General features: G+C 40.0%; 1 protein-coding gene across 11 annotated transcripts in view; it reads left to right on the top strand.

The window, feature by feature from the left end:
• The first annotated feature begins 2199 nt into the window (after positions 1–2199).
• Positions 2200–26937, top strand: part of foxp1b (forkhead box P1b) — a 179803-nt gene continuing 155065 nt past the window's right edge. For 4 of the 11 annotated variants that reach the window (XM_036212110.1, XM_024270014.2, XM_024270019.2 and 1 more), the window contains exons 1-3: positions 2208–2684; positions 4983–5042; positions 5883–5947. The gene's annotated coding sequence lies outside the window, so the exon portion shown is untranslated. Of the gene's footprint in view, positions 2685–2745; positions 2877–4562; positions 5043–5882; positions 5952–26937 lie in introns of those variants that run through there. The other 7 variants (XM_036212111.1, XM_024270015.2, XR_004947971.1 and 4 more) reach the window with 6 other exon arrangements.

Below are 26937 nucleotides of genomic sequence, written 5' to 3' on the forward strand. Positions count from 1 at the left end.
TTTGTGTGTTTTTTCAGCCCCATTATAACTAATAGGATTTTTTTTACAAATTCCTGCAAATTACACACTTTATGCAATTTAAGCAATTTAAAACTTTCAGCATGTCCAGAAATTCATGCTTGTACTTCCAGCATTGTTAAAATTCATGCAAGTTACACAAAATTACACAATTTAAAGTTAAAGTCCCACTATTTGTCTCACACCTAAGTGTGTGAAATTTGTTCTCCTCATTTGACCCCTCCCCTGGGGGAGCGGTGAGCTGCAGACACAGCCGCGCTCAGGAACCATTTGGTGGTTTAACCCCCCAGTCCAACTCTTTAGTGCTGAGTGTCCAGCATGGAGGCACTGGGTCCCATTTTTAGAGTCTTTGATATGACTCGGCCGGGATATGAACCCACGACCTTCCAATCTCAGGGCGGACACTCTACCACAAGGCCACTGAGCTGATAATTTAACACAACTTTACACAATTTTACACAAATTTGTGCAAATTTTAAGCAAATTCAGCATTTTAAGCAATTTTACACATCCAGCATGTTCAGGAAATTCATGCTTTTACTACACATTCTTACAATTACACAAGTTACACAAATTTAACACAACTTTGCACAACGTGATAATGCATTCACACATGCATTATCGGAGGTAATGCAATTTTTCTAGTTCTAAAATGTCTCTTGGAGTGAATGTGTGTGATTGAGGCCCTGTGACAGACTGGCCACCTGTCCAGGTGTATCCTGCCTTCGCCCACGAGTGGACAGGTTAAGACAGTCCCAAGACCCTGAAGAGGACAAAACTAGTTTAGAAAACAGATGGAACGTTCTGGTTCCCTGAGATGTCTGAGGTCTTTCCAGGATCTCCTGTAGCCACTCCTCCGAGTGCTGCAGTTACCACGGACACCACTGGTAACTGCAGCACTATATAATTTCAATCAATTCATAAATAAATATTTTAAGGAGGTTTACTAAAAGTACGAGTGAGTAAATATAACTTTGTCTTCTTGTGTCTCTTTCATTTCCAAAATTCCAACTTTCCCATACTGCTAGTATATACACAGTATATTGTCATCAATACTTTTTTATCTTGCTGCCATCCAGGGAGAGTAGATGGATCGTTGGTGTGACTCCACCAGAATCCTTCACACTTGTGGAGATAAAACACGAAGATGTCAGAGGACAGCAGTCACAGAATTCTGGTTTGTAGGAAATAAATACCTATTTTATGTGCCTTTACGGAATTCAAATATTTAAAAATGAAACAACATTTGCATGTTTCTTTTTAAAAATTCTGTCTTTTATGGTTCAAGTGCGTCTTTGATGAAGATTACAGAACAAACTCAGCTTTTTAATTGGTCAACATGCAGAATCTGTAGTTGATCAATATGTTTTGCTCCATGAATGTAGTAAAAAAAAAGTCAATGCCAAAAAAACAAATAATGATAATAACTGATAAGATAAGATGATCCTTTATACGTCTCACAATGGGAAATTCAAATGTTGCAGTATTACAGACTGGAATAAGAATAGAGCGGTAGGTAAAAGGAGACTCAATGTGTCACATATTTACAAAGATTTACAGTACAAAAAAAGTAAATTGCACTCGTGGTAATAATACTGTAATAATTAAAGTCATATCAATTCTTTGATTAAGCTTCAATTCTTAAGGAAAGTCTTCAGGTAAAATGGACCAAACACTAAATATCTGAGCACGGTTTTACCTTGATTTGGTCCTTTTTCCCGAACTACATCAAATGTTAACCAAGACAACACAAACATTTTGAAGATTAAAGTGTAAAATACTATCATGTGTTTAATGTTAAACTGAAGACTTCCAGGTGATATAGAGAGTTATAAATCAAATGTTAACAATGGAAGAGAGGGTCCTCCAAGAACCCTGTTCAGGAACATCTAATGTTCTCTAGTCTTCCTCCGATATGAAGAAGTGGCCACACGGTGGCGCTCTCGAATAGGAAACCGTCTGTCTTCATTTCCTGCAGCGAGCGTCTTCTATCCAAGAGAAATAAATATATCATAAATAAGATAAGATGTTATACTGAAAATATTCAATAAAAACAAACAAACAAACAAACAACCAAAAGTACACACAGAAAAGAAAGAGAAATAGAATGATCAGCATCTTTCCTCGTTGAGTTGTTTTCCTGCTAACAGTTCAGGCCTTGAATCATTTTATTATTTTATCAACCAGCAGGATGAACAGTTTAATGCAAAGACATTACAGACAGCAGCGTTTTATTTTTCTAAATTAGGACCGTAAATTCAGGATATAATTTTATGACTCATAAAGCGATATTTCCTCCTTTTGAGGATGATTCTGGTAAACAGAACTAAATAAAGATTTATTCTGTAGTTCACGGTCTCCTTTGAGTTTCTTTCTTTCTTTCTTTCTTTCAGATGAAGACATTTCCGGACTTGTTTTAGTGAATTATTCGTGTAACGGATATTTCTGCAAAGAAGAAAGTTGTTTACAAAGCAGGTGGATGTGACGTCAGAGGTTCGGACATCAAAACAAAAACATCAAACCCGCGATTCTTCCCTTTTCCCTTCTTCTTCTTCTTCTTCTTCTTCTTTCCTTCCGCGTGTCAAAATCTAATAACATTAAAAGCGCTCGTGCGGCTCCGGAGAGACGGAGCGGCACGCGGCGACACGCAAACTGCGACGCCCCCGGTAAGCCTCTCTCTGCTGCACTCGGCTGACCGAGTTAGTTAGTTAGTTAGTTAGTTAGTTAGTTAAGTTGGGACCCCCCCCCCCCCTCCCTCGCGGGGAGACTAACGTCGCTGTGGTTTTATGTCGATAACGACCCCGCGTGCTCGGGTTAGCTGCCGGTCCCGCCCGCCCGCGTGCGCCGTTCCGTCCACGGTAAGTTCGGCTCTTCTGACGGTATCTCGCTCGCGCGTTTCGGCCGCGTGTTTTCGGCGGCAGGAGCGGAGACCGAACCGAACAGCCGCCGTTAAAAAGTTTCATGATCTGCTGCTGGAGAACAAACAAACAAACAAACAAACAAACAAACAAACTCGATAAGTTGAACCTCGTTCAGCCGCGGGAGAGCTGCTCATCCGCGGCTGAACGAGGTTCCAGCCGCTGACGCTCGCGCCGCGGGAGCGCCGTGATTTGTCGGTCCCGGGATGGAGCTGCTCCACCTGTCCGCAGGTATCTCGGTGCTGCATCTGCCGGTGATTTTACGAACTTTACAGACTTTTGGATCAACTCTCGTCGGGCTGTTGGTGCGTGTTTGCAGAGTCAGCAGCAGCACTTGTGGAGCGGATATTCAGCTCATCACATCATCCGCTCAGACACCAAGTGTTGCGGTTTAAACGCAATCCTGCGGGTCAACAAACGGTGTGATCAAAATCACGGCTGGAGTTTCTCTACATTTATTTATCTACATTTTGTGTTAGCAAATTAATTTTGTTTTGAATAAAATCGTAATTAAACAATAAAATGTGAGAAACGAATTCTTCTGCACATTTTACACAATGTAAGATACTCACATTTACATGCATTTGTTTGATTTATTTTTTTCCAAGTATATTATAATAATATTTCAGCTATATCACCTCATGGAAACAGGACAATAATTATTGTTGTTATGAATTTTTTAATTGTACTTTTAGTTTTATTTATTATCCATCTGCTGTTTTGGTAACAAAATCATTTCCTATTTATTATTAGATCACAGCAGTTCTATTGTATTCTATTGTATTCTATTGTATTGTATTCTATTCTATTCTATTCTATTATAATAATAATATAATAATAATAATATAATAATAATAATAAAATCTTAAAATAATACATTGGATGTATTTGTCAAACCTTATTAATTAGGAATGCTGTATCAAAGTGCTGCTTTACTGGATGAAAATATTTCTTTTATTCTAATTTTAATTATTTTATTTAATTTTGAAAGAAAAACCGTTTTTGCTGAATAAAAATCCCACAGAGTCAGATGTGTTCCTCCTCTGACCTTCTGGCACAGTGAGCATTTAAAGCACGTGTGAAATCAACAATGCGGCCTGAACTCTCCTGCTGGCTGTGCTCCCTTCGTTTGGGTCTGGGATTAGTCATTGTCTGAGGAAAGACAAAAAAGTGTCTTTTCTGTAGAAGTAAAGTAAACAGCCTCCAACAAGCGAACCTTGACAACCCAGATTAAGGGAAACACGGAGATCAAACAGCGCTGCTGCTGGGCTGTTGTCATGAGCTGCAGACTATTTGAACAGGCTCTGGGCTCTGTGTGCTCACTTATGCAGAAATAGACCTTCACAAATGCTGACCCAGCCGCTGAAACGGACCACGATCTTTCTTTACCATGTTTACCGGCCTGCTGTGTGACATCACTGCTACGCTTTGAGACCAGCGCTCGGCTGTTCTGACAGAAAACTGGATTTAGGAACAAGAATTGCTCTATTTTCCCTCTTCTGTACATCGTTTAAAAATACTAGATTTTGATTGCAGAAAATCACCTTTATGTAATTTAATCATATAGACATTACAGATTAAAGAATAAATCTGGAGGCACTGATGTCATATATTTGTGTTATTTAGGAAATCATTCTGACATTCTGGAGCGGGGCTGATCTGTGAAGAGCGGAGGTTCAGAACATAATCCCTCGCCCGAGCGCTGAGTGTGAGAACTTCTCCAGCGAACGCAGCGTCCCGCTTTCATCCCACTGCTCAGTGTTTGCCAGCTCACATTAAAATCTGCTGCTGGGTATTGAGGAGTTGTAAAGCCATCCTTCTGCCCGGCTTACCTCTGCAATACCATCCCTTTTAAAATAAATACAATGTGCAACTAAAGTTTTGGGGTTTTTTTTATTTCTGTTTTTTCAGGCTTTCAGAGATGAAACATTTCTTTAAATCTTATTAGATCGAGCAGCAAAAGTGAGAGGTAAAAAGTGAGGTTTCACTGAGGGGAGGTGACTCCTGCAGTGATGGAAGGAAGTCTGACATTTTCTGTCTCCTCAGATACTGCCGGACAGTTTTCATGCCAGGACGGCTGTTTGGTGAGGGAGCGGACGCCTCCAGGTGAGAGTTCCCAGCCGTACTGTATGATGCAGCTGACCACCATGAACCACTATCGTCGTCCTCTGAGAGGAATCCAACAGAAAAGCTGAAGAAGTGTGGCCATTTGTAATGCTAACCAATTATCGCTCAAATCAAGTATTTATTTTGTTCAATAAATACAGCCAGGTTCCCTCCAAAACCCACCGAACTCTGACTGTAGATCTGCACTAATAGCTGCTTCCTACAACAATTGTTCAAATACATAAATTAGAAGTGAACTGCTACAGTTTTTACTATTCTTTGGTACAAATTGAATACAGGAAGCCACGTATCAGTAAATAAAATGAAAGTAAACTGTTTATCTTTTAGTATATATGTAAATAAATTAGTATAATTTGTAATAAAAGTCTCAATTGACTGTGACAGTGTGACAGTTACTGAATACTGCAGAAAAGACCTCTGGGAACATTGATCTAAATGTGTCTCTACACTAAGTGAATTCCTACATTCCAGTCTCTTTATGTAGCCATTTGCCGCATTGTTTTAAGTTGTTTCTTGGTCAACAAAAAGGTGATTTTCCTGGACATGTTCAATATTATTGCTGAAAATATATATGTTTCAGAATCAGAATCTTTTAATTGTCATTGCTGCACAATGAAAAACACAGGTGCTCTCCAGCCTGTCCAATAAACAGATATATATTTACTGTAGGTGTAAAAAAAGAAGAGATTTTAAGTGACGACATTTTAATATGCTCCACATCCTCACAGAAAAACCCGTCTTTACCTTGTTGCTGAGGAGCAGCATCAATGTTCAGTGTCTTCTTCGCTCTGGCTGAACTCCATGCTGATTCTGTTGCAGGACAACATGGGAAAGAAGTAAATCTGGGAACGCTTTGAACCTTCAGTGAGAGTCCATTCCACCAGGTCTGTGAGTAACGCTGGCGTGTACGAACATTTCAGATATATGTTAATGCACGAGCGCTGCAGTAATGTCCTCCTGAAAACCCATAAAACAACCTCTCATCTGGATCTGTTTTAAACAGAATCAATATTCAGTCATCTGTCTGTCTATTGCAAAAATGAGAGTGACGTAAAGATGATCTGATGGATGGCGTGGCCTCAGGGACAGACACTGTTAGAGTGAAGGTGACCCAGAAAACATTTAATTATTTTTGTTTTAGTTAGAAAAGTGCTAATTAAGTTAACAGTGGGTCATAATAATGTCTCAGTAAAATGATCGTTTACACAGAATCTTCTCATTACGCCTGCTTCACACTGCACGTGGAAGCGGCGTGGAACGGAGGCCGCTTCAATCCGCCGCCCGTGTTAACCTCTGGTGTGGTTCACCCCAGACGCGGGGCGCCGCGGTCCTCTATGGAGGGCTGGCGCCGCGGTCCTCTATGGAGGGCTGGCGCCGTGCAGCGGATCATTTCGCCGTCGGGTCTATTCTGTGCGTGAGCCACGAGCGATCCTCGTCAATTCTAGCAGGAAGTTACGTCAAGATACATGAGAAAATCTGGTTTATTTTCAAAATATAACCAATTTTTCACAATAAAACACAGCGATTGACAAATGTGATCATGTTTTTGCATCTGAACAGGCTGTAGAGATGAAGATAAACACACATAAAGGCCTACTAACTACTGGCTTCTTCTTAGCAGAAACATGGGGTCATATTTTTAGGTTTTTAACTCACCCATGATGGAAAAACAAAAGAAAAGCTCTAGCAGAAGCGCCTGTTGACCATTACATAACCTTAACCATAACCTTTTATTTAGTTTTTAGCATTTGTTCATATTTTATGACTAATTTTCTGCATTTGTTAAAACTACCAGCATGAAGCAAATTTCCTTTGTGATATTGGGCTATATAAATAAAATTGAATTGAATCACAGAAAAATGCACGTCGGGTATGAATTGCAGGAGAGAGTGGACGCCGTGCACACGCAGCTCCGCGGCGCTTCCGCGGTCACTGTGAGCGTAGCGTTACGCTCTTGAATATTTTAAAGGATCCATACCATGGTCTTCTTAAGCCTTAAGAGTCAACTATATCCATAAATATGATCATAAATTACTTTTGGAACTCTAAAAAATAAATGATTTATGAAATATTAGTTATTTTTGTGACTCTTTTTCCTACCTGAAAGTAAAACGACTCGATTCCTGAAGCTCCGCCTGCTGCTGCGTGTGGGTGCCGCCCATTTCATGACGTCATCCTAGAGCCGGCAGCGTGTCTTCGCTTCTCCCACGAAAATAAACATTGATTTTTGTCAAAGATGGAAGCAGATATCTGCCCTTAGTAAGCCCAGCCATCGCTACACTGGTACACAATGCAAATACACGCGGCGTCTGCTGGGAGTGGGAGGGTCTTAAAGGAGCCCGCGTCTAAAGTAACAAACACCCGTTTGAGCTGGAATTCACTTTTTACAGGACACAACAGGAAGATTTACGGTATTCTGCTTCTAAAATGAAAGTGTTTTGCTGATCACCACTAGCTCTGTGGAGAAACTGGGTGTTGTGTTAGACTGGGGGCGGAACTGTCAGAGCAGACTCTTCCTTAAAGGGGCGGTCCTCACTCTGTGACATCAGCATGTGAGGACCCGCTGCAGATTTTTAGAGGATTACTCAGAAATACATTACAGGATCAAACAGCGCTTTGAGGTTCTTTACAGTGAAGAATGAACATTATAATACACTTTAAAGCTCTAGAAGGTTTTTTTTTCGTGATGTGGGTCTTTAACTCGTTCATCAGAAAACAGACTTTATCTCGTTCTGGTTCCTTCTCATATTAGAGTCTTCTCCTGGTTTCCATTGATGCAGCCAGACTGTTTTGTGAAGCTGACATTTACTGAAACAAGCATTTTACAAAGTAGTGAATATATAATGTGCATCATAATGTAAAACAAGAGCGCTGGACAGTCGTTGTTTTTAGGGCCTTCATGTCCGTTGGCAGAGACACACAAGGCGCCTGTTCTTCCATCATCATTTCTGGGTGGAAAGTTGTCGCACTTTGATCATATTTCCAGGCTGGTCTCTCAGCACATGATCAGAGTTCTCAGATCGTAGCCGGCAGCCGTGTGTAGACGAGCAGACAGAAACCATGCAAATGTTGTTGTCAGACTCTTACGGCAGATGTCCCTTCGCCTTTGAATCGTTGCTTTTCCCTCGTCTGTCTCCAGTCGTTCTTGGTGATTTTTGGCCCCTTTCCTGGTGAATTCTCAGTTCCCGAAGAGGCCCAGAGGCAGCTGAAGTCACGATTTTCATCTCCTCAAAAGTGCATACACTCTAATTGTTTTACAAACTAATGTTCAGATGTGCTCTCATGCACAGTTAGCTGAAACCAGTCGACTTTGAAGTGAAACGCCGTGGTTTGTGGGAGCTGCCGATGAGGCATCATGTCAGACCAATGTTATAAAGGCTGCTCCTAATTGACGGGTTGCTGCTTGTTTATTTGATATATATTCATAAGCAAGAAGGTAATTGGGAAGCAGTAATTACCCAGGATTCAGTGCTGTGCTTATGCAAAGGTGCGATGGTACTGATGAGCCTTGAGCGCAGATGAAAGCGTGCAGGTTACTGTCATCATCTACGTGGGTTGTTAAAGCACTTGACAGCTAAAAGCAGAAACGGCTGATGGCTAATTGGGCCGGTGTCCCCCAGTGCCATTGTTTATTGTGATGATGTACTGCACAAGATGAAACACAATACTTTTATCTAAGCACTTTTTAAAAGCATACCTGCACAGTTCAAAGCTGCAGTAAAAGGGAATTTGTGGATTTGCAGCCCCCCACCCATGATGATGTGTTCCTTCACCATAATGGCCTTGTTAGCTTAGATTCATGACGTCTTCACTCAAGAGTGCCCTGGATATTGAGCTGGAGTGTCGTTGAACAGCCGCTCTGCCCGAGTGAAGTCATTCTGATGTGGATTTGGGAGCAATTCCAGGAAAGTGGCGCCGGTAACGTTCCTGGTTTGGAAGGATTCGGTGGTCCGATTTGGGGGATTTTGACTTTGTTTGCTACTTGATTCCAGGTTCACACCTGCTGTGTTCTCTCACCACGCCCCCCTCCGTGCACGGCTCTGACATGGCCCGTCTCCCAGTAGATCCTCACGCTGTTGTTGTTTGTCTGGACCGCATGGAGTGTGTGACTCTCCTTTGAGAGAGTTTGTTTTTGTCCTCTGTGAGGTAAACAGGGCGGGGCTTCAGTCCCAAACCGCCTGGTGGAAGATTGTTGTTCTCACAGAACTTGAGCTTTCCTGATCAGGATGGTTAACAGGTCAGATGATAGACCAACTCCAATGAAAGGTTTTATATGTTATTTATTTTATAGATGATATTATTTTTATATACATTTTTTATAAAATCATGTTTTATATATATAAAACACACGTACTTACAGACTTACATATACATAACCCAGTGAGAAGACACTAGTTTAAAAACAAAGATGAAGTAAAAGAAACAAACTGATAAATACGTTAAAATAGAATAAATAAGTTAATAACAATGACAATATAAGAAAGAGTAATACTTCATTAGAACTGGTGATACCATGTATAAAATCAGAAATAGCACAAATACAAAAGATTAAAAGCTAACCTGAATAGATGAGTTTTGAGGTTTTACTTCAAAACCTCCAGACTTGATGAGGTCCCTCCTCGGGCAGGCCGTCCCACGGCGAGGCTCATAATGCTGGAACAAGGCGTCGCCGTGGGTTTTTGTTTGACTCTCTGCTCTACGGATGAGACATTCGTTTAATATTTCAAAAAAAAAAAAAAAACTATTTCCATTATTTATCCTTTCAAAATAACAGAAAACAAAATAATGGCGTGTGCAAAAGTTTGGGCACCCTGTAGAATTAGGATGCTCCGCCCCCTTTGGAAAAGCTGAGACCTGACAGTGTCATGGATTGTTCACAATCATCGTTTGCAAAGACAGGTGATTTCATTCAGAAAGATTTTAAATGATCTGAGTCATGTGACCTTTCTCCAACAATCAGCATCATGGGTTCTTCCAGCAGTTTTCTCATCTGTGGTCTGATACCTGTGGAGGGTTTTATCTCAGCTTACCTCAGCTTCTCTATGCACAATAATATAACATTTTACATATATACATATATTTATATAGGGCTTGGTGATATGGATCTTTTTACACCACAATATAGTTTTTTCATGCGATAATGATATATATCGCAATATAAATCGAATACGTTTATTTGTCAAATGTGAATGCTCTACCGGTCATGAGAGAAATGTGTAATCATCAGCAGGTTGTTCGGATTAAAGTATTTATTTCCTATCACACTATACATAAAGATGCACTGAAGGAACGTGAACATTAATAATAAAGAAACGGCATAAACATGACAAACGTAACTGAAAATTAAAGCAAAAGGTTTCAAGTTTCAAAAGATTACATAGATAAAACAGAACACAAAACTGATTGATCATTTATTAACAAAGCAGTAATTCTACTAATAAATTCTAATGTTTTCAAGTTTTACAGAACGAACATAAATAGACATGTTTGTCTTGTGAAAAAGTATATATTTTTTTGTCACAGATTAAACTGTTGATGCCGTTCTGGTCTGAACTTTGTGGTTTTCGCTCAATAATTATCGTTCATTTCAGTCTGAGACTGTTTGGTGTCACGGCTTCATGTGATAAACTTAGAGGAACATGCTTTAAATCACGGGAACACGTCCACACAGGCGCTGAGATTTTATTTTAGAGTCACTGGACAAGTTAGATAGAAAAAATCTAGTAGCCAACAAACATTTGTTTTACTCGCCAATTAAAACACTATTTTACACAAAAAAATAAATAAGGTTTTTCACTTTTGAACTTTTTTCTGATTGCTGTCTTATTTTTTTTTTTTAGAAATTGAAATAGCATGAAAGTAATTTATAGATGTTCTGACCTCGTCTTTCTAACTCCAGTTGTGTCTGAAATCAGTCGTTCACAAGCTTCTACTAGATTGATCAGACCTTCACTCAACTTTCCTCATGTGTCATCCAAAGATAAAATATCGAGATACAAGGATTTTTTTAAACACGGCTGACTGTTGTTTTGATTTCTGAAGCATTTGTGCCGGTGAGAGTACAGAGACCGTCTTTATCTTTAAAACGGCTCAACAGCTCGAGGATGCTGAGCAAAAACGAATGTGATGTAACTGAAACCGTCCGTGATAAGCATGTGGTTCCAGGTGAGACACCAAAGAGAAAACTGAATAGAGTTCTTCAGCGGGGCTGAGAAGAACTGCATCTCATGGGACCACCTGGGACTTCTCTATACACAGAAACACCAAATGGTTATGCTATTTTGAAATATTTACAAGGACATAGCTGTTCAGATCATATTATTTAGAGTATTTTATTGTTTTCACTTACAAAGATTCTTCTCTTTTTTACATCGGTTGATTCAGTACAACCAGCATTCATTCCTGTTGGATCTTTGGCTGGCTTACTTCTTTATGCTTCAAACAATTCCTGAGAAGAATAAAGTTTTCCCTTCAGCAGAGACAAAGTGAATTTCTGTGTACTCAATGGACACGAGTATTTACGGATTTCCACGGCTATTTCAGGGAATGTTAATCAATCTGACCAACTATCTGGCAGTATCTCCTTTTTTAATGCACATGCATTGGGTAAATGAGCAGTCTCTTGAGAGACCAATGGCACCATTGGAGTATGAAATGGACAATCTTCATGTATGCTTCATCTCCTTTATCAGGAATGATCCAGTGTAGGGTGGTGGTGGTTAGGACTGTGAAGGGTAGAATTACTGAGGGAGGATCAACATTTTTGAGTTTTGATGATTTAAAATAATAGTTTTCTTTGCCTGTGTAAGAATCTCTGGTTTGATTGATTGCAGTGCCACACCCTCCTACCAGCTTCACAGGGACATTTGTTTTCCACAGTGAGCTCATACTGGAGGATCTGTTTACTCACCAGGGTCAACCATAAAGAGCCAGTCAATATCCTAAAAATTTAGAAGACACTTTTTTATTGTCCAGCCGACATGTTTGGTTAATGATCAATCTGAGAATCGTCTTAACATGTTTAGAAAATAACATTCAGCTTCCAGCTGTTGGAGGATTCCAGCTTGTCCTCTTGATCCAGTTGTTGACCTTTCACCCCCTCAGGGGTCACCATAGTAAGTCAGCGTTCACTGAGTCGCACAGGTGGATTGGCAGAGATTTGACCAGATGCCGGGCCTGACTCAACCCTGTATTTGATCCAGGCTTGGGACCGGCACAAGCAGATCTAGACTTGGACCCAATGTGGCCACATACATGGATGGAACACTTAGTACCAACCTGCCTCAAAGGTTCAGATGTATAACCTTTTGGTTCTGTGTTCTTCATTTATCAAGACTCAAGAATCTTTGTGGTCATTGTGTAGGTTTTTGGCTTAGTTCACACAGTATGACACACAATCTAAAGTTATGCTTTAAAATGAACAAGACTCCGTCTTGAGACGTCACGGGGAGAACATGAAATGTTTTTCCCATCAGGGGTTTCTGGTTCCCTCTAAAAACAAACGGAACAAACAGACCATTAAAGGAACAATAAAGAACACACTTATCAGTGAAACATTAGTTTATCTTCTATTCAAGTGTCTTTGGTTTTAGGTGTTTATTTATACGGACATCTCCACACACAGTCAAAGAACAATGTTAAACACATTTTGAAACGGAAAATAAATGAACAAAGCTCCACCCAACCCACAATTTATGCTAATGTCAGAGGAATGTGTTTTTGAACCAATATGCTCAATTATGACAAGCCTGAAAAACAAAGCTAGCAGTTTTAATCATGATCCGGTTTGTCTTTGTTATCGGCTGAACGTACAGCACACAGAGTACATTCATCAGCTAATTCCTTTGTGTTTAGCTACCAGGAAAAGTCGTAGCAGCTTTAAGGTTCATGTGTGTTTTTTACGTTAATGACAGACTGAATCTCTGCAGCACACGCCTCTGTTTAGCCTCCTCTCCCTGTGACCTTGTAATTGTTTCTGTGTCATAGGCAGAAAATTGCAAAGCTTTGAGACTCATCACTTGCAGAAAAGCATTTTCTATCACGCCTTCACGTTGTGTAAAATGGAAAAGGAAGATGAATTTTGTCCATAAAGGTTGTATCACAAGGGCTTTTTATCCTAAATGGCCTAGTGGATTGTTATCTGTAGGAAGTGTGTTCTGCCTCCGTTGTGTTCAATCAAGTGTCCACTTAGCTGTGACTGGGAGTAATTGTTCCCAAGTGGGCCACACACTGACCTGTTAATGTCTGCATTGACCCGCTAACCTTGTCAGCACATCTTACGGAGGGATTTAAATCATCTGGATCCTTCTACGTTTGTGCGTAGAGGAGACCGGGTCAAACGGGCATTGGTCCTGAAAGACCACACTCATGGAATTGTCTCTAGCAGCTAAGATGTGCTCTTATTGGAGGATCATTGGACTGGTAGTTTGGACCATTGATCTGAAACCACATTAATGTTGTCTACTGGATTGGCTGTTACCTCCTAGATGAAAATGTTGCCTCAAACTGCATCAATGCCATCTCTTTATGCTGCTAGAGCTAAATATAACAACATCTTGATTAGCTGCTCATTGCTGAAAACAGTCTTGTGTGATCAGAACTTTGACATAAATCTGATCTGTATTCATTGTGCCTCATATATTCCTATTTACAGCATGTGAAGAGCCCTTTCCTCTGTAACCAGCACTGGTGGGCTCATCTGAACCTGAAGGGTGTGAACTTCAGGACACAAGGATATATCCAGACATGTTTTCATTCTCCTGCATCATCTCATGGTACACACAATAGTATACACATCTGGTGGACATATGTCTACAACAAAAGCAGCTTCCTAAATATCATGCTAACCAACTCATTCTAAGGAGTTTGGAATAATTCAAACCCGTTTCCTCTTTACTAAATGGCTTTGATTCTGGTTGTTGGTTTCACATAAAATTCATCAACAATCTGTTCTTCTGATAAGGGTTAGATTAAAGTCCCGCTCCAGCTCTATTTCTTTCAGTGTAAAATCGTTCCCAGTCGTCTTTTGACTATAATTATACAGTTTTGCTCACCAGAAATAAAAGGCCTTTTGTAACCTTTTACCACTGGAGCTCCAGTGTTTATGTTCTTTGATTTACTGTCACTTTTCAACCGTTAACAGGATCATTCCAGTAGATTCTGAAGGAGAAAAGCAGCTTTCACTGAAACGCACATTTGGTTTGGCAGAGAGTCTTATGCTGGATCTCCTGACACGACCCTGTATATCTTATCCAGGCTAGGGACCGGCACAAGGAGACAGCAGTGTGAAGGGTCCTAAGGACCACACTGGACTCAGCTCATATCGCCCGCTGGGAAATGAACCCGTCTTTTATGCTGCCTACTGACCGCCAGTCGTCTACTAGTAAAGTTCAAGAGGAGTCGTTTGTTTCATGTTTTGCTCTGACTGATGTAGTATCCGTAAAAGTATCTCAAAGTCAAACGTGAAGTAATAAGTATTAGATGATCAATGCCGGACCAACACATTTTTATCAGGACTGAGACTTTTATTTTGGATCATTAAAGAAAAAAAAGAACATGAAGCAAATATATATTTGTTTGACCCCAATCTTTTTAGTAGACAAATAACTTCTGTTCATTGTTTTCATTTTTTTAGAAACAGATCCATGAAGAGTGAGCTCTGAAGAAACAGAGGAGGAGTTTCACGCAGGGTTCAAATGTTTGAAAGAGATTTTCAGAATCAGATTCTCTAAACGTTCAGAATGTGCTTTAGAATTCTCCACATTCAATTAGTTATCGAAAGCATTTTTATTGAGTGACTTTTAGACAGAAGCCAGCCATGCTGTTGCTAAGCAAAGTCATTTTTTACACCTCAAACACTCATCAAAGCGTGGCTTTCACTAAACCCAACGGACTCCTGAAGGAGATCATTGTTTTGATCCTGGGCATGAAAATGGATTCATGTGTTTGAAGACATTTGTTACTGTCAACCGCCCTCAGTTTAAACTTCCTTAGCACTACGTTCATTTATTTCAATGGTTACAAGCTAAACTCCTTTTGTATTTTATTAATTCCTCTTAAGGAAATTCAATATTATTGTAGATATCTTTTTGTTTCTTTTTCCTTTCACGAAGCATCAGAACATCAAAAACAGAAATCAACAAAGTCCTACAACTTCACGAATGAAAGGGAGCCGACTGAAGAACAATGTTCTTATTTTGTGGCTGCCCTGATAAATACAAATATCCGTAGTTTAGACGGCCGCGCCGTTGGCTGCTCACTAGCAAAAGAATGTAATAAACAAAAAGAAAATTAAATCAGAGAATGAAATCAATTACTATTGACATAACTCTCCAATAGATTCTCCTAAAGATATGTTTAAACTGGAGAATATTTGTACAACTTTTCAAATCAAAGTTTAACACCAATAAAAGAAAAACACATGTGTTTTAAAGTGTGAACAACTGCGTACTTGAAATCAAATCTCCTCCTACGATTGAAATCTTCAGAACTAAAAACAAACATCTTCAGTAAAATCTCTATTTTTAACTTTAAACAGAGTTTGTTGTTCTATTGAATTTTCACATTTTAAAAGACCAGACTTGATAAATATTCATGTGTGCTTTCCCTATACCCAACTCTGTTTATCATTCTGATAATTCTTTTCTGGAGTAAACTTAAAGCATTATATTGGTTTAATGTCTTAACTCAAAACTTCTACACAATAAGTTAAATAAGGCAGAATAAGTCAACATTACAACATTCTCAGTGTCCTTCAAGATAAAAGAAACACTATTCAAAACAAATGTTGTTTTTGACACTTTAACATATGATATATGAGGTTTCCATGACAGATTTTCATCAAATATTACCTCAAGGAGTCTAAACTCTGATACCTTTTCCAGTTTTACGCCATCGATAGACTGAGTGACATCATCAGTTCAATGACAACTTATTTTTGTAAAACCTATTCGTAACTTTAACCATTTCTCTTTCCACGTCTTCTGTTACATTTTTAAATCTTTTCCAGAGCAAAAGGGTCGTATCATCGACAAATAATACAAGACTGAGAACGTTAGAAACTTCACAGATGTCATTTATATATAAAATAAAACGAATTGGTCCCAAAATAATAGTCTGTAGTTATTGAAACAACGTTTGTCACCTGATTCTTTAGCAGTTTTCACACCATCAGCAAAGATAGTTATATTGTTATAGATGTTATAAATGAGAGATTAAGACCAACATGAAGGTCTGACGAAACACTCTACGGTCATTCTGATCATGTTCATGTCATCACCATCAAGCCTGGTTAGGATACAGTTCTACCAACTCACTGGTTCTGCTGAGGATTTTGTAAAAAATGGGGCATTTAAAAGTGTTTTATGTTCTGTCCGCAGAGATTTGTTGTGTTGAATTTTGATTTTTCTCTTGATTTTCAAACTCACTTCCTGTCAATGTAAATTCTAATTTCTAAAAGGCTGCTTGATTATGAAAAGTCTTTTACAACTCAACTTTCTTTCTTTCTTGTGAATAAGAATATTGTCTTTAATATGTCCTGCCTGGATCATTAAAGGTTAAATAAACTCCCTTTACTCGACACCGTTTTCCCTTTTTTAAACCTTGCGGTGTGAACTAACAGCACCACTTTCTGATTGTTTATTGAAAGATGTGAAATGGACCACAGAAAGCATGACCTGTGCTGCTATGTGAACTATGGTGTGTTCATAGCTGCACATTTGCCTATTAAATGAAGTTTATTTGCATTGAAACCATAAGCCACCTTTAGGAATTGTTGTGTCATAACGGATGAAGAACCTGTGGGTGATGATAATTACATCGACTGTTGTCGGTTCTTATGTCATCTCTGTACATGTAGGCTCAGATATCTGGCGTAGGGGCTTTCCCCACCTTTGACTTCCTGTTTGAAATCGTCGTGTCTTTCCCCTTCCTTCCTTCTTTCTCTCTCTGCTCTCTCTCTTTCTCCTCTGCTGAACAGTCCAGCCCTCGAGACACAACGTTGAGCTCTAATTGGAGAAATGCAGTGGCGGCCCGCTCTGCGGCGGTAGTCTTGGTATGTGTCCTTTGTTGTGTTCACGTTTGTTTGTGGTTTCATCCTTAACATTTTCCTGCTTCTGAGTTTGATATAAATGGTAGATTTCTCCGTAACAAGTTGTGCTTTAGAGAATCCGTTCTTCATTTAAGTCTGTTGAATGGTGTTGAGGTCGGGTCTTGGAATGAAGCCAAGTCATGGGAATATTGTAAAGCTTTACAGTTATACCTTTATCAGACGTGCTCTTTGGAAAGCCTTTTGCAATTCTACTGCAGTTTTAACAGTTTTAATGCTTTTAATGTGAAGAGGATTCTTCTGGTCATTTAACTGCAAGGCAGATTTGTTTTTTCTTTTTTACTTTTTCTTTTCCTTAGGACTTTTCCAATCATCCAATCAGCTTCCTCCATCTGTCTTCTTCATGTCTTCATCTCTGCATCCATAAACCTCCTCTCTGGTCTTCCTCTAAACCAGGAGTCTTCAACCTGCAGCTCCAGATCCACATGTGGATCTTCTATCTCTCCATGGTGGATCCTCAACCAAACATGAATCAGTCATGGAGACCTCTGACCAGCATGTCGACCGTCAGAGTCAGCAGGTCCTCCTAAAGAAGACAAACAACAAAACCCCAAACTAAAATAACTAAACCCAGCAGTGTAAGACTGCTGAGGACAAAGGGGAGAAAAAGAACAAAAATATATCAGTAACAGAAAATGGCATTTTTTAAATAAGTATTTATTTAATTTAGATTACTTAGATTTTAGGGCCAGAAATTGATTAAAAATAAACTAATTAATCACAAATCTGGAAAAAGATAATCATGATTAATCACAATTAAAGACATTTGTTGTTACAATATTTGACAGCCACTTATTTTCTGCAGATAATCACAATAGGAACTCACTCGTAAAATTGTACATTTAGAACGTTTTTTTAACCTTAAGGCCTAAAACTTTGTTTTTGAATTTATCTCTGTAATTTTAATTTGAAAGACTACCTGCTTATTTGGTATCACTTTAATTTGTACGTTAACTTTTATTTTGTCATTTTCCACGTTGTATTCACACAGTAGACATAAAATTATGCAAAGACAGAAAATTCCATCTGGAAAAACTGTAGGTTGTGGAAACCCCAAAAATGTCCAACAAACTGTTTTTTACAACAGAATGAAAGTTTTAGGTGTAATTTCATAAAAACAACAAGAATAAAATGTGTCAAACAAATAGAAGCTAAAGTCACAGATGAAGTTCCTGCTGACAGAGGAACATCACAGGCGTCACAGCTCCATGGTGTGATCTGTCTGATGTCTGAATCACGTCAGGAACCCCAAAAATAAGAGTTTCTCTCCTAGAAGCTCCGCTGTCTTTTTGATATTTTCCTGGAATTCATTTTTTTCAGCTTTTTCCTTTTTGTTCATAAATTTTCTTTATTGTGCTTTTGAAAAATAGTAAAACATTTTTAGAAAGAATAAAAGATTCTGCTCGGCTGGAATCTACACAGGTGGGGGCGTGTCTGTCCACTCTCAAGTGTTTGCCTCTCGCGGCGTCGGTGGGCGGGAACCATCTCCGTCTGAACTCTCTGACTTTAACCTCTAACATGTGCTGTCCCTCTGATGTGTTCATTCCTGATCCTATCCATCCTGGTCACTCCCAAAGAGAACCTCAGCATCTTCATCTCTGCTACCTCCAGCTCTGCTTCCTGTCTTTTCTTCAGTCCCACTGTTTCTAGTCCAAACAACATGGCTGGTCTCACCACAGTCTTGTACACCTTTCCTTTCATTTGTGCTGAAACTCTTCTGTCACACATCACACCTGACACTTTTCTCCACCCATTCCAACCTGCTCCACACCTTAGGCCTAAAACTAAAACTCTAAAACAACTTTTTAACATTAATATGAATAAAAAGTCAGGAATATTATTCCAGAAGAAATCCACTTAAACCTTTAAATACATTTAAATGTTTTACTCTCCATTAAAACATATTTTGTCAAAATTATACAAGTTGGAAATAAACACAAGATAACACTGTTCCATTAATAACAATAAAATAATATAATAACAATAATACAATAAAATAAAATGACCTGGAAGGCCGGATAGAATTACCCAGCAGGCCGGGCTGTTGTGTGTTTGGGTTATCAATAGTAAACAGTACATCTAGTGTTTTCCTGTTTACCACATCCTGGATACTTTGGGGCATCAGAGGATGGCCACACTCCCATCCTAAATGTCGTATTAGTCACAGCCACACGCTGCTAACCGTCGTTCAAAGCAACACGTCTTTTTGTGCTCTGAGAGATGCTTGTTTTCCAGCAATGTAAAGATTTGTTCCATCCATGAAGAAGCCTCAGAGGCAAATCCGAGGTGGAACAAGTGCCCTCGTGTGCAGCATGAAGGGCTAACATTTGAGAGGGCACCACAGCATCAGATAATGCTGGAACCATGTTTGGTTATCAAACCTTGATTGTACAAACTAACAGTTACTGTGATGATGTCTGGTATTGTTTTTTCTTATCATGTAGATCGCTGTAGAAGAGCTTTTTACGAGGAAAAACATGCTTTGAACAGCAGATATTCTCAATTTAGTGTTCATGTTGATTTAAATACCTGCCAAAAAGATGTTTTAAATGAGTAATTATAGGAATGATGTGTTTGTCGTGCACTCCCATTCATGTTCTGCATCATCAGACACTTCCAAGAGACAAATAATAATCTTTACAGTGTTCCTGTGGAGCCGCACACAGGCATTAAGTCAACTAACTTGATTTCAGAATTTGTCTGTAGTTTTTTGGCATTGATTCATCACTGTTATCCTTTAGCGTCTTGACTCTCCAGTTTCCTGTTAATCTCTGGGGTTGAAAGGTTTCATCATCATGGAGCAAAAGATGCAGCAACTTTGTCTCTAAGGTACTAAATAGATATTCACCACGGATTTGAACACACAGCCTTACTGACAGTTGACAGGAAATCTGCTGCTGCAACAGCGTCATTGTACGAATGAACACAAGTGCAGGTTTTCATGGTGCTGAGGCCGTGGTGCATGTCTACACCACAGAGGAGCAGGAGAGCGCTGGAACCAAAGACGTTAAATCGGACTATTTGATCTAACTGGACTACCTTATTTCCAGAGTACAAGTCACAGTTTTTTCATAGATCAGAAAGGGCTGCAGCTTATACTCGGGAGTGACTTACATGTGGTTTTTCTAAATATAAATAGGCTCATATATTCATTATTTTTCCACTAACAACCACTAGAGGGCGCTGCATTTTCTTCTGACAGCACCAGAAGAAGAAGTGTTGAAAACAAACGTGGAGGAGAATCTGATAGTTTTTCTCCTATATTTTGATATTTTTCACATTCCTCATTTATTATTCTTGTCTTTATTTTTTGACAAATATAAAAGTGCAAATACTCCAGAGCGACTCATACATGGTCTTCTTCTTCTTGATTAGATGTTTTTGGCTCCTGCGACTTGTACTCCAGAAAATACAGTTCTTTAGGACAAATGCAAAAATAAAACTGGGTTCCAGGTGACCCCACCCTCACATCGATGTGTGACCCCCATGACGAAGGTGGACAGGATTTTCTGTCTGCCACAGACACCAGTGAAGATAAAAGATCCTTGAAAATGAAAGTGCAGTGCGCCGTCTTGTGGGTCCAGATGACCCCACTTAATGTAAACAGGCCTAAGATCGCATACGGGTTACAAACTTTTCAGAATTATCCTCTTTTAGGCTTTTGAATGTGAATGAACTGGAACTGTAACAGTTTAGTGCAAGATGAGCCTCAAATGGGACAGAGAACCGTTATCGTTTTATGTCTTTCAAGTCAGGTGTTCAAATTTGTGTAACTACACCTGTTTACCTCCAGGAAAACGCCGGAGAAATGCTGCTTTTTCTCTGTGAATCAGCTGATCAGAGCCAGCAAAATGCAGTTTTTTCTCTGTGGCAGAGAGTATCTCAGAGCAAAAACGTCAAAATAAGTTTTAAAAACAGAGTAAACAGGTTAAAAAGGTCGAAAGCTTAAAACGAGGCTTCCAGGAAAGGACTTCTGGAAAATGATTTTGGGCACAACTCATGTAGTTTTATTCAGCCAGCTCCGGCAGGAGGAGGAACTGTTGGGATTTTGGATGCTAATGTTGTGGATTGAGTGGCCCATGGTGGCGGTGGTGTCATGGTATGGGCAGGCGTATACACAGAGATACCGTGATGACGTTCCAAGAACATCTCCTCATGCTGCTGCATGATAGTGCACGGCTCCACGTTGCATGGATCTGGAGGTCCTGGAAGCTGAAAACATCCCGTCCTTACATGGCCAGCATCCTCCTCAGACATGTCACCATTAATCATGTCTGGGAGGTTCTGGATCGGCGTAGACGGCAGCATGTTCCAGTTCCTCACAACATCTAGCTGCTTCACACAACCGCTGAAGAGCAGCGGACCAGCATATCACCACCTGATGGACTGCATGTCAAGAGGATGTGTTGGACTTCATGAGACAGTGTGGCCACACCAGATACTGACGGGTTCTCCCAGTAAAGCAACATCGCACCTTTAGAGTGACCTCTGATTGTGTCCAGTAAGGCACACCTGTAACAGTAATAATCAGCCTCTTGATACGTACACCTGTGAGGTGGGATGGATGATCTCAGCAGAGGAGAAGTTCTCACTATCACTGATGGGTCAGCAGTAAAACAGGGAAATGGTTTTTGTGTGTTAGTAGAAAATGTTTCAGATCTTTGAGTTCATCTCATGACAGCAAAAACAAACGCCTGCATTTATATTTACTGTAAATTGCTTCCATGACTGTAAAATCTTTCAGCCTTGTTCAGTAAGCTTAGTTCCATGTCTGGGAGCTCCTGGAGAATGTATGCTGTTGTTTCAGGTTTAATTTGCTTCCTGCTGCTCCTCTGCTCCTCCATATGGGCTCAAGCCTCCACTGTAGAATCCTTCTGGATCACAACCTGACTGTTAGCCTGCCACGCTGCCAGCCGTCGCTGTGCCCTCTGATCAGGAGAGAATGTGACATTTGTGCAGCGGTAATGGAATCTGCATGCAATTAAATCTCTGACTGTGAAGGAGAGGCTATCTCCTCATATTCTGCTCTTCCCAGCAGCAGGGGGAGTCTAGCGTGATGATAAAACCATCACAGCGGGCCTCTTGCTGCTCTGTTTCCCAATCTCTTTGTCAGATTATATTTCTTTTCTTTGCTGCTCTAGTCATGCCTGTGCCTGCAATTAATTACTGGGATTGTCAGTTTGATATCCTCCAAATCTTAAACAATAAATATTGTTGTATTTTAAAAATGTGGTGTCCACATCCGTGTAGTTCCTGAAGTTCTTATGTTTCTGTTTTATGGAATGGTCCAAAGGTTTGGGGGTTTGTCGCAGCTTTTTCTGTTTTGTTAATGGGCTGAAGCTGCTGTTCAAACACAGAAATCTCAATGTTTACAGCAAAATCATACGTAATCAGATGGTTCTTCATTAACAAACGTCCTTGAGCCGCACGTGGGATTAATTCCCATCAGTATTTCTTGTCCACTAGCTGAACAGAGTTATGCCCGGTTCACTCTGGACGCCGCAGCGCCGCGGAGCGGATCCGGCGCCCCAGTTAACCTCTAGTGTGGTTCACGGCAGACGCGAGCAGCGGATGGTTTCGGCGTCTGGTCTATTCTGTATGCGGCCGCAAGCGATCCGTGTCAATTCTGACAGGAAGTTACATCAAGATACATGAAAAAATACGGTTTATTTTCAAAATAAAATCATTTTTTCACAATAAAACACAGAGATTGACAAATGTGATCATGCTTTTGTGTCTAAGCAGACTGTAGAGATGAAAATAAATATACAGTCACAACAGACACACACTTCTCTCTGTGTGTCTCAACAGCAGTTACATAAATAACTGTAGTTCTACTAACTTCTTCTTAGCAGAAACGTGGGGTCATATTCTTAGGTTATTAATGTAGCCAAAACAATAAAAGCTCTAGCAGAATCGCCTGTCGACCGTCACAGAAAAAAGTGTGTTTGGTGTGAATCGCAGGACAGAGCGATGCAGCGAGCACGCCACGCTGCATCACTTCCACGGCCAGTGTGAGCCTAGCGTTACAGAGTGTTCATGTTGAGGTTTATCTCACTCCCTCTGTGTTTTTATTATTATTTTTTGACCAGGTAATTCAAAATTATTCTGACGAATTGTCTGGTTTAACCTGCATTTGCTGGGCTTCTAACAAAGCTTCAGTCATGAACGTCTGGACAGGTTCATGGGAGTTCTCCGAAAGCTGAAGACCAGTTTATTCTTCTTGCAATATTTACAGATTAATCTTAATAGATGATAACTATTTAATTAGAAATACATATAAATATTTGTTCAAAATGTGTTTACTTCTTTCAACTAAAATCCTTATAATTCAATTTTTGTCAATTTGAATTCATTTAAAAAAATGGTGATAAAATCAAAATCGTGAAATAAAATAGAAAAAAATCGTGATTTTCTTTTTTTGCCGTATCGCCCAGCCCTACGATACTGTGATTAGTGGCAAAAATCCTCTCTAATAACTCACATTACAGAGAAGGAAATATCTCCCCATTCATGTTTTAGCTTGAACACAACCAGAACAAACAACAGTGTCTTATTTTGTGTGACAATAATAGACACTTTAGTCCAAATACTGTCTTTGATGAGCATTAACACCAATTACATCTGAATTATCTGTAAACTTCAGTGTTAACAATAGTGAACATAAACAGCAGTGACATTACTTAATGCAGAATTGTTGTAAACAACAGAACAAAAAGGAAATAATTCAAGTAGCTGCCGGACAGATTGGTGCAGCAGGCGCCCCCTATCTGCCTCCAGAGGAACGTCCCACCAAAGGATGATGAATATAACGTTTTACAGCCTCTTCAAACAAAAATAAAAGATCAAGACTTGGTGAGAACCATCGAGAATCAATCGCAGGACTAAATATCTCAATAAATCAAAAACGTGATGTTTGGTCCACCCCTCCTCATTATAATGGAAGGGCTGCCTATTTCCAGTCTCCCTCTGTTGTGGGGGGTTTGTCTGTCTAGTGATACAGAGAAAAAGCTTTGCTTGAGGAAGGAGGAAGAACATTGAGGCTCACTCCATTAGTGTCATTGGGATGGTGAATTAGATCAGCCTGACAGATAGATGTGGAAAATTGTTTTAATTGTATAATTATCTCTGGTTAGCCACTGGTGCGGAAAAGTGCTGTGATGTGGGTGAAGGCCAGGGAAGAGCACATTTTGGCCTTTATGTGCTTATTTTGTCTCTGCACAGGAAATGAACAACAATCGGGGTCCCGAAACACAAACACACCCAAACGCACAAACACTCACACCCCCCTGGGCGGGCTGAGGCGCTCAGTGAGAGCTGCCCTTTAGAATCATGAGTCTGGACGTGAGCCTTCACCTCCAGCAAACGCTGAGACGCAGTGAAACAGTGTCACAGATACACAGTTCAGAGGGGGGGGGCAGCTTCTTATTCACACAGTAAACTCCTCTGATGATGCATTTCCATTTGAACTCTTTGTATTGTGCTTGTTTTGTTTTTGTTTGATCGAATTCATTTGAGGATCTGACGATATTAACTCCAGGTCCAATACTTTTGTGACACATTTAGAAACTGATCCAGTGTGTTTATTATTATTTAACACTTCAGAGCACTTCTGTGAAGCAGCTTTAGAAAGTAAAAATAGTGCAGCTATCAACTAGAAAAATGCTAACCATTAATTAGTAAAAAAATGTGATAATTAGACTTGTGAGAAAGTTTGGTGACTCACTGAAGCTTTAGGGTCTTAGAAATATTTGATGTGATTCCTCCATTAAAGACTCTGACAGATTTGAGAGGACTTGATTTTAAAATGGATCCTTTATCATAAACATGATGAATTTCATAGAACATCTATCAGTTTTGGTTGTTTTTTTAGAGAACATGGAAACCTTCAGACCTGGCATTTACCTGCGTGAACCTCACATTTTGGGTGAATTCTGTTTACTGGAGCTCCGTCAGATAAATGGATCAGGTTTACGCGGTGAGCTCTCGCTCTCCTGCCATCTGTCCGTCAGCAGGAGAACGCCGCCCTCTCTGAAAAGCAGCCACGCCCACAGACATGGGAGGGGTTACAGGACATTGTAAGGGTGGGGTCATCTGGACCCCATAAGAGGACGGGTGGCCAAAGGTTATCAAGTTAACTATGCATCTAACTCCAATGATAATCATGTGCTGTTTTTAACACGTTCTTTATATGAAGAATTTCAGATTAAAACTCTTTCAAACGGTGTTGGATCAGGACCAAATGAAAACCTTCGGGACGAAACACATCAGCAGTCTCCCTGCTCAGCTACAATTCAGATTCATCCACTTTCAGACAAATAGATCCATGAACGTCTTTTCCTCATCTGAGCTGGAATCTGGATCTAAACTGAGTGCGAACAGAGGAATGCTGGGATATCAACAAAGGCTTCCATGCCAACAGTAAATCCCACAGTTTAGAGGTGAACTCCTAATGAGCTCCTGCTGCTCTGCAGAAACTATGCATAAATAAAATTAACAGACTATTGGGAGTGATTGTAGAACAGAGAAAAATGTGGTTATAGATGGACATCAAAGACAAACATCATGAAAAAGATCCGTTTGTGCTGATGGAACAGCCGAGTCCTAACCTGGAGTGTTACTAGAAAACATGCCGTCTAGTCTATCAAACGTAACAAATGTGAACATTGAATAGGACTTGCTCCTCTCAAAGAATACAGTTACTGCAGCTGCCTGATCCAGTCTATCAAACGTAACAAATGTGAGCAACCTAAACCTGTCTATCGTTACATTCAACATTTTTATCTACGTTCTTATTTGTCAATAACATTAGAGGCAAATGATAAATAGATTCTTTCTTCAGCATGAAGACCAAACGGTAGATATGGAAGTTAGTGTAAACATGTAGAAAGGGTCATTTAGGTCCATCTTCTCCTGATTAGGAAACACAGAGAAACGTCATCATTACTAAATCATTTTAGAATTGACTTCACTTCTACTATCTGGAGAACATTTCTACCTGGTGGTCCATGGACAGGTGTGCTACCTGGAGGTGGTCGGGATCCAGAGTGTCTAAACCAGGGGTCCCCAAAGTACGGCGGGCCGGATCAGGCCAACCTCCACATTTGGCCCGGCCCCCCAGACACTATCAGAAATGCAGATCGAGACCCATATAATAATAATAATAATAATAATAATGGATTAGAGTTATCTGCGCTTTTCCAGACGCTCAAAGCGCTTACATTGTGTATCCATTATTCATCCACACCTCATTCATACTTGGTGACGGTAAGCTACTACTGTAGCCACAGCTGCCCTGGGGCAGGCTGACAGAGGCGTGGCTGCCAGTATGCGGCTACGGCCCCTCTGACCATCACCGGAACATTCATACGCATTCACACACCAGTGGAGCCACACTGGAGGCAAGTAGGGTTAAGTGCCTTGCCCAAGGACACAACGACACTTGGCTGGCGGGAGCTGGAATTGAACCACCTATCCTTCGATCATTGGCCGACCCGCTCTACCACCTGAGCCACTGCCGCCCATATAGAACATTTAGCTAATATTTTAGCCACATGCTAGCTGTTTTGGCTAATCTTGCCTTTTTTCAGTTTTTTTGGCTAATTTGTCATTCCGCTTATATTTTAGCTAGCTCTCAGCTTTAGCACTAGCATCATCAGCAGCCACATTCAGGCTTACAGCATTCACACTAGCATAATCACAGGTAATGCTATATTAGTTTATAAAATGTTATGGTATTATTTTTTATATGAAGGTTACAGAACCCCC

Source organism: Oryzias melastigma, linkage group LG5, assembly GCF_002922805.2.
Source record: "Oryzias melastigma strain HK-1 linkage group LG5, ASM292280v2, whole genome shotgun sequence".
NCBI lineage: Eukaryota > Metazoa > Chordata > Actinopteri > Beloniformes > Adrianichthyidae > Oryzias > Oryzias melastigma.